The following is a 10,083-nucleotide window of genomic DNA, read 5'->3' as shown; positions in this document are numbered from 1 at the left end:
AGACACTGTTGCCTTGGTACATAAAATATCAGAAAATAAAAACTTATAAAATACAATTAGGAAGAATTAAACTTGACAGACACTATATTTTTAGATTTAGCTTGCCACCAACCATTAACACAAGACATCAGAATTTTAGAACCCCATGCTCTAGAGCAGATAACAGTGTAAACATAGATTTAGACAAGGTACAAAAGGAGAAAAAAAAAACTAACCCAACAATTTTACAAAAAGTAACTTTTCTAAAATGAAACCAACAGACATAGTCAGATATACTAATTTCAATTACCTCAAATCATATTTCACTTTTAAGCAAGGATTTGAATTTGTCCTGTACAAATGTCTTACAAATTCAGACCTTTTTTTGCTATACAAAAATTAGCGAGAAAGTTTGCCAACAACAAAACAGCACTGACTCTTCAATATGGACGTAAGACCTAAATCCGATGTTTGCCCGAATCACTTAAAAGCTCAAATTTTGAAAACACTAAGAGAGGAGGATATCAACAACATCCCAGACAAGCATAAAATAAGATTCAACCTGACAAATATATGAATCATATACATATACATAATATACGATTCATCTATTTTATACATAATAGGAATGCTATGCCTGAGCTTTCTTGTGGATATTCAAATGATGTATGTCATATAGAAACGTTGGGATGGAGCATGTATGGCTGGATCAGGATATATGAAAGCCTCACAAAGAAATTAGTTTCTATTATTAATGAGAGGTTCCAGAATGAGAAGTCTAAAGAAGGTAAGTCTAAGGCATCAGTATCAGCAATAGTGATAAACCAACCAGCCAAGTCATTGGTGTCACTTATAACACTCTTGAAATAATTTACAAAGCGTGAACCGTTGAGGCACAGAAAACAATCCCCTTGTGCCTCACCTAGATTTCTGTCAAAGTGCATAGCTTCATGGAGCGTTGCAATTGCATTACCTGTGTTTGCAGAGAATCGCATTTTGCAGAGTGCACCTTGATGCAAATCTTGACACTGTAATTAGTGACTAACAAGATGTTCATAGCTATAATAGTAAGAATAAAAAATTGGGATATTAGTGACTAAACATAACAATCTTATGATTTATGTAGGTAGATATGAGTATGTTTCATTTATACAGCATATCAGTATTGTTACATTAAAAAAGACCTTACACATTGTTTTGCAGAAAACTCTGTTAGATTCTATCAGCAGACGTTGTTGATTTACCTAGTAGTGGGATCAGCAATTCTGCTGCTAACTCGCTTGCTGATTTTAACTTAGAAGATAAAATACAGCTATTGATTCAAAATGTGCTATTTGAGTAAAATGTAGATATTAGAAGTTAAATGTGCAACTGTGCCCTTTTCAGAGGAGAAAATGTGTGGAATGTTCATTTTTCATTCTCTAACAGAAAGGTTGTTATAGAGGAAACATAATTTGAGTTGCTAAATGGAGGCAATAACATCACCAGCACAAGCTATGTTAGGAAAGGTAGAGATAATAGCTCAGTTTTTACAAATAGTAACAGTAAGGAAAAAAAGCATTAAGCATTAGATTGTATTATTTTTAGAGATAACAAACTTACTGATTGTTAATGTTTTTCTGAACGACTACAATCAAAAATTATATTTTTCTAGGCTTTGACGGACATAGACATTGATATACTTTCCTTTATACAACCTTACCGTAGTAGAATCCAGAATGCTAAAATAATGTTTTTTTATATTTTGTCCACAAGCATTAATAACGATACACTTTATTTATTTAACATTAAATAACCAAAATGTATTTTTTATTTTAATAAAAGTCAGTTAAATATAATTGTCTGAGCATGAACAGGAAATTAAGTTTAGATACATATTTTCAATAAAAATTAAAATCAAACTTAGATTAAATCCTAACTGAACTATGGATTTCTGAATAAACATCTTCACTGGAAAAATGATTATTCTACATACTTTAACTACAATTTTTTGAATAAAACCTGCCTGGTTGATGATTTTGCTTACCTGTTTATGTGATTATGCTATTTTTAATTTTTACTTTTAGCACACACCTCTTAGGTTTGTAACATCTTTTCTGGAAATATTTCTATAGCTAATGAGTCCTGCTGAATTTTCAACCTCTTTAAATAATAATATGTTTCCATCTCCGCAAAACTACCAATTAGGACACTGCTATAATCATTACCTCCACAAATTAGCAAGTGGTTAACAGCCACATAACCTTATCAGTATATAGGTATTAGGCTGTTATCTACTACTAATACTAATTAACTGTGTTAGTGTTACAGCACATTATACACAATAACAGAGTCCAAACCCAACTGTCAAGATCTATAACAACACATGGCAGTTGGGACCCTAGAAAAATTATCTAAGCTCTGGTAACAGCTGCATACTATAGGGTTTGTTCAGTTTAGCACCACTTTTTCCACCTGATGGGCCTGAGTCATTAAGGAGAGCAAAGCATAAAAAAGGAGTAACATTTGCACCTGGGCAAAACCATGTTGCATTGGAGGGGGGAGGTAAATTTAAAATGTTGGAACAGATTTATACTTGGGGTAGAACATGTCCTAGATCAACTTTAAATTTCAGTGTAATGATAAAGCTAGCAAGTATTTGTGTGCTAGATGAAAAAACAGGCAGTATTTAACATATGTGCAAAATAATAAACTAATTTGCACCCCTTAAACTGTAACATGGTTTGTCCCATAGAACATTTACTCCTTTTTTGCCTTAATGACTCAGGCCCGATATCTCTAAATATCTATGTTTATTTTCCCATAATTCCACTGATAGCTACACTCATAGAGGATAACTGTGCCCATATACCTAAGGTTGTGTAAAACATAAAAAAAAAAATTGTAGAAAATTCACATTGAAAACCACAAAAAACATATCTGGTTATTAGGTCATGGAACTTTAAAACCATTTGGCGGGGAAGGGTTAATTATTGGACATTATTAAGGCACAATATTATAAACAGATCTGCAATTCAAGAGATGTCACATGCGTACAGCCAAATTTTAGTTTTACACTTTACTGTCTATTAATAATTTTTAAACTGTTCTTATGCACTTTTCAGGATACTGTGTCAATAAATTATTCCCATAAATGCTGTAAATAGATGCAACCTTACATTTATAACCTTTAGACTTAGGTTCAATGTATAACAACATAATATTGATACACAAGCCACAATGTTTTTCTGATAATATTTCTGATTAAATGTAATTGTTTTTTGACTGTGTGCTAAAATACTTACCAGTGTTTTCTTTCCTATTATAAAAGATTTATATTTCATTGTTTACAAATAACTTTGTTAAACTGAATACTGTAGATAATTAAGAATGCTATCTCTAATAACTTGCCTAATGCCTAAATTTTAGAAATCAAAGAGTTGGCACATTTTCTATCCCCATAGCTAATAAGCTTACCTTTCCAAATAAATTAGTATGTTATGGAGGTAGTAAATCATCATTTTTAATCTGTTTTCACATAATATAGAATAATAATGTGGCGAGATATCAATTAATATCCACATTACATGGATTTTATGTCACTTTGAACATAAAAATGAAAAAATTTGTATTTTGCGTAACACAGAAAAAACAGGTATTGTCATCCTCCAGGAGATGCATAGTGAATCTAGACAAAGACCAGCGAGACCACACTTTATGGAATTTCTGTATGGTTTCAATACTCTTATATGTAAAACGCTCATTTTCCACTGTGTCACTGACTATCCCATTATTATCCAATCATGGAGGAGTTGGGGATGAGCACTATGCAAGATCTAGCTATGGTCACCTTGATCAATGAGGTTAGTTTAAATACATATTTGAATAGAATGCCTCCTAGACTCTCCTCCAGGGCACTAAAACAACAAGCATCCTTTGCGGCTAAGGGAAGCGCTATCTAGTTCTTTGGATTGAATTCCAAATCAATGTCCACAATATGTACACTAGGGGACAGCCCCATAACAAGTATAGAAAAAAAAGCAATAGATTCACCACATTTAAGAGAGCAATAGCCTGAATGGGGTGACGTATATCCTATGTGGAATATATATGTGCATTTGTTGAAATCTAATGTATAAAGTGGTGTCCTTAGCCTTGCCTAGTGTTCATTACCATTCTTCATTTGAGAAACACCCAACATCTTCCTGTCACCTAAATCTCAGAACCTTAAAGATGTCTCACAGCACTAGTTTTTGAAGATATTCATAGATTATTGAGACTGCTCTACACGAGTCCATGCTTTGAAGAAAACTATTGTGTGAGGCATTGCCAATCATGGGTGAAACACCTCTAAATTGGCTCTCAAGGAGTAATACAGTTGCAGGTAATTAAAGAAAAAAGGGTTTGGTACTGAAAATCACAGTTTTAATTGGTCAAAATATTTTAATGTTTGTTGGTATAAAGATGACCAACTGACACTACACCAAACCACAGCCACATATTACCCTCCTCCAATTTAGCGGGGAAATTTGTTGTTGTGCCAAAAGAGGGTATCTGGATAAATGCATGCCCCACCCAGAGGTTAAACACAGTGTTCCATATCTATATTACCTGTTTGAAGTTTGTGAAGCTCCCTGGGATCCCCTGCCTGCAAGCATAAACTGCTGAGTAAAAAGTATTGACCCTGTCTGCTCACCAAAAAAGCCCACTAAAGTTTCATATGGGGGAGTCCCCCACCAATTCCTCAGATGGCCATCTGTGTAGCATACCTATATAATTTGAAGTTGGGGAGGGCAAGACCACTGTAACCTTTGACCTACACAGATTATTACTTATTGCCATCTTGTCACATCAGACCAAAGAGAAAATTTGTTTATTAATGCCTTAGAAGACACAACCCAGAATATAGATTAGGGCATGTTGTCTACACTTATCTAATCATCTCACATTACAACCTGTCCCCTCGACCCTATTCCCTCACAACTTCTCCGCACTGCTTGCCCACCTCTAGCTCACCTCTTCAACATGTCTCTCTCCACTGGCACATTTCCGTCTTCTTTTAAACATACAGTCGTCTCACCAAATCTAAAGAAATCATTTCTATATGCACCCTCTCTCTCCAACTACTGCCCTATTTCTCTCCTTCCATTTGCCTCCAAACTACTTGAACGATTACTGTAAAAATGCCTGCTTCACTTTCTGTACTCTTACTCCATTCCTGATTCTCTGCAATCAGGCTTCCATCCCCAACATTCCCCTGAAATTGCTTTAACAAAAGTGTTCAATGATTTACTTACTGCAAAGTCTAAGGGTCATTTCTCCATACTCATTTTACTGAACCTCTCTGCTGCTTTTGACACTGTTGGTAACCCTCTTCACTCCAATGGCCTTCATAACACAGTTCTTTCCTGGTTCACTTCCTACCTATCAAACTGCTCTTTTAGTGTTTCTACCTCTGACACATCCTCCCCTCCACTCCCACTATCTGTTGGGGTCCCACAAGACTCTGTTCCGGTGTAGTATGTATTTATGACACACATAATACAAATACAAAGAATACTGACACTAATATGCCAACACTTAAAATATTGACAAGTAGGAAATACCTAACATTGTCAACACTGACATGCAAATAATACTGACAGCCTATGTACCTACATGTAAGAAATCCACTTGAAATACTGATACTGTAATTGCCGACAGAGAAATTGCTGAAAATCACACTGCCGACACTAAGAGGGCAATGTGAGCGCAGTTTGGTGGATGTATACTGTTAAAAATAGAACAATGAAAAAAAATTGTGGAGACCCCCCCTATAAATACTATTAACCCTAGTGCTGCCAGCCTACTGCTAGCTTCCATGAAATCAGGGGGGAAAAAACAGCATTTTCATGAAAACCAGCACTAGGCCAACCTGTCGGGTTGGGTGGCACTATAGCAAGGAATCACGCTGCAGGGGACCCCCTCCCATAATGACAACCAACCGAAGGCTTTTCAGTACTGGATTGGATTCCCTAGGGAGTGGAGTCCACAAACAAATTGTGCTGGTCTCCGTTAAGCAAGAACCAGCCCAGTGCTGAAAGCACAAGGGCTCTTCCTACATCCCTGGGGCAGTGGATAGAAAGTTGAAAAATAGAATTTGAAATATAAAACACCACAAAATAAAATGTTAAATAAAACACAACACCTCTTTAATACCACATTACTTTCATAAAAAAATCTTAAATAAATCACACAACCCTCGTTCTAACCAAATATATTTATTAAAAATAATACATTTCCAAATTCTTACCATGTGATGTCTTTTTCTGAAAGAGATCCAGTAATCTTGTAAGATTGCAAATTGGGGTATTTTGACAGAAGAAAAGAAGATTGCTTACATGGACTTTTGGATACAAAAGGGAAATCTCAAAGTTGTTTACAATGCTATCTAGATTGTCGAGTGGTGACTCATCTGTGTCAGTCAGGAGCAGGAAAATGTCATCAGCATATAGGACGATTGGAACTGTGGACATGTCAGTTGCTCATTGGCCAATTGTGCAGGCAAAACAATGTGTCCCCAGGTCAAAAGGGATGAATACAAATATATTGACACAACTCCTGGCTACTGGGGAAGAGCAAAGTAGTCTGACCAAATTAATATAACCAAGGCCAAAGGGACTTATGTCCTTCCATAAATATGGCCACTCCAATCATAAGCATCCAAGGCAATACCACTGCATCCTCATCAACAGAGTGAGACATCTGTAAGTGTGTGCATAGCCATCTAAGGTGGATTGGGTGGATTACCAGGCATAAAACCTTTCTGATCTGTGTGGACAATCCAGGCAATAACCTCATTATGTAGAACAGCCAATATCTTAGCTAGTCTTTAGATGTCTATGGTTTGGTGTCACGCCAATTACCTGATAAAGGAGAATTCAAATATATTAGCTAGAATTTATGCTAGCAGCACAGAGCAGTGGAACCACTGCAAGGTTGTATGGGTTGAGCTTCCAAAAATGAATCCACTTGTCAGAGGTGAGGTCTTATATTAGTCACAATGATGAGGGATCTGAGATACTTCTGTGAAGGTATTCCAATTAGAAACCAGTGGGTCTAGTCTATGGGATGTATGGATCAGGTCAATGTGTGAAAGTGAGTCATGCATTGCAGAGTGGCAAGAGCAATCTCTGACCTGCTGATGTTAACAGAGTAGTGTCTGGAGGGACCTGACCATGGTATCTATCTCTCTCTGCCTATGCTGGACAAAGTCCATGGTGTTATTGAAAACCCCCAAACAGACTACAGGGATGTCCTGAAGCATAACTATAAAATCAGCCCATGTTTTCAGAATTTTGCTGCTATAGGGAGGAAGTATATAGACACTAATGGGCTAATTCATTAAGAAAAGTAATGCACAAAAGCAGTTTTCACCTGGGCAAACCATCTTACAATTCAAGGGGTGCAAATTAGTTTATTATTTTGCACATAAATTAAATACTGGCTGTTTTTTCATGTAGCACACAAGTACTTTATAACTTTATTTTTACACTGAAATTTAAAGTTGATCTAGGACATGCTCTATCCCAACTATAAATCTGCCATCACATTTTAAATTTGCATCCCCTCCAATGCAACATGATTTTGCCAAGGTGAACATTTTACTCCTTTTTTTGGTTTTACTTTCCTTAATGAATCAGGCCCACAATCTCACAGAAAGTGGCGACGTTTTATATAAGTTTAACTCAGTAATGATAGGGACTTTCTATGATATTGTATATTTGGTTTGTAAACAGTATTTGCTGTCTGTTTTTGTTTATATGTTGTTTAAAGATGTACTAACAATGAATTCAGCACACTTGTAATAATACATTCTGCCATTAGGAAGTTTTTCACCTTGTTATCATTTATACTCATATTTTAAATATACATATGTTTATGTCTTTGGGTTATACATATTTATATATCCTATTTTACATATATTTTAATTATATACCTTTTACATATAGTTGTTTTGCCTTGTGGAAACGTCTTCTAGCGATATCATCACAGCAGTTTAATATTGTTTTTCTTCTTGCTACTTTTATATACTTATTTTCACATTTTCAATATTTTTCTAGCACCTGAAATCTTGTTGTTTGCAAAAGGCTGTTCATTTTATCGGAGACCCCGTGGCCCATATCTGTAAAATTTAAATAATCTCTATGGTGAGTAAAAATGGGCCTAATTCGTTAAGGAAAAAAATGCACAAAAAGGAACAAGTTTTCTCCTGGACAAAAGTATGTTAAAATTCAAGGGGTGCAAATGAATTTATTATTTTGACCATAAGATATATACTGGTTTTTTTTATGTAGCAATCAAATACTTGAAAGCTTATTTGTACACTAAAATTTAAAGTTGATCTAGGACATGCTCTACCCCAATTATAAATCTGTCCTCACATTTTAAATTTACCTCCCCCTCCAAAACAACATGGTTTTGCCAAGGTTCAAAGTTACTCAATTTATTTGCTTTACTCTCCTTAATGAATCAGGCCCAGCATGTCCTCCAGAAAGCAGTAGATGTAAACAGATCTTAAGTCTCCTTAAGTGCAGTTTTTGCTTCCAACAATAAGTTTGGGGGCAAGCGCAATGAGTCAGGTGGGACATGCAGCCAAAGGAACCTTTACATCCACGTCACAGGAACAGGGAAATCCAAACTGCAAAATATATTTTGCAGAATCCATTTATCAGACAAGATCAGGTCAATACTCGAGTATAAGTTATGCACCGAGGAATAATACGTAAAGTCTTTCTCCACAGGAGTGTGGACTCTCCAGACATCATAGAGATTATACTCCACAAGGAGCTTTACAAACACTGTGGATGAACCCACAAGGACCAAGCTCAGTCGAGAAAGAGTAGTGGAGTATCTATCAAGTTTGGGGTCTGCTAACATTTTAAAATCGCCCATGATTATCTTCTGGTTCGTCAAGACTGTCATGTTGGAATAAAGGGATCTCCGTTTGGTAATAGTAGCAACCAAAAACTACAGGAAGAGCTGAAGTTCCCAAAGAAATTCTGCAGATTCCGATGCCCTGCGCTCTCTGGATACTTACTTTTGCATGCAAAAAGTGGATATGCATAAGTGTGACATGAGGAGCCTCTTCAATATCAGATCTCGGTTTGGGAAGTCTATGAATACGGTCAATAAGTAAATTGTGGCACAAAGCCACAGGACGTATTTAATAGATCTGTTGTGAAAGCAGACAGCTCAGAGGACAATACAGATTCTGGGAAGCCCCTCATCTTAATATTGTTTGGACTGATCCTGCATGTCCACTATCTAATCAGTTAAGGGAAGGACTTAATGTTCCAACCTCTCATGTTACATAATAGGATCATTATGAGATGCAAAAAGCTCATCCATCTTTTCTTCAATGAGAGTAGTTCTATTGCCAAACACAATAACCTCCACTTTGATTTCATGTATGGAGGGCCGTATGTCAAAAACAAGTTCTGATTTGAAAGCGCTGAACATTTATTGCATAGTTTTTATGGTGAGAAGACCGTCCAGGTCTGAGGGAGCGATAAGGTCAGTAGCCAAAGGGGAGTTAAGGTGATGGCAAAGACACTGTCTTCCCGGGAGCTTTTACTCATAGTAGAACCTGAAACTGCTTAAGAAGATTGTGGTTTGAAAAACTGAACATAGAAAGCCAATGTGGGCAGTTAAATTTGTTTTGGGTGCCATGATGGCCATGGTACCAGACCGTTCAATATTGTATAAAAAAATTATACAATCAATTGAAAAACAAATATGACTTTAGCTGGGATGATATGCAATATTTTCATAAAATGAGAGTGATGTAGTAGGCAATAAGGCAAAATAGCTCAATACAGAAAAATTTAAGTATAGATGGACTGTTCAATGGTGGATTAACTGAGAGTCATCCTAGTGGCGGTGGAGCCATAAAGGAACAGATGCAGAAGTTGCCAGGTGGTGAGAGAAGGCATGCACTGTGAGTTGTAGTGGCATCAGGTAGCCTTAAATGGTAGTAGAGGAGCATAGGGGCTCCGAGAGGGCCAATACACAGTTACAAACTGCTGCAGAGGAGAGAAAGCAAGATCCCACAATAATTTCAGGTATGTAAAATGAAAGTCACTC

Source organism: Mixophyes fleayi, chromosome 5 (assembly GCF_038048845.1).
Source record: "Mixophyes fleayi isolate aMixFle1 chromosome 5, aMixFle1.hap1, whole genome shotgun sequence".
In the NCBI taxonomy this organism is placed as follows: Eukaryota; Metazoa; Chordata; class Amphibia; order Anura; family Limnodynastidae; genus Mixophyes; species Mixophyes fleayi.
This window is presented reverse-complemented; position numbering follows the sequence as displayed.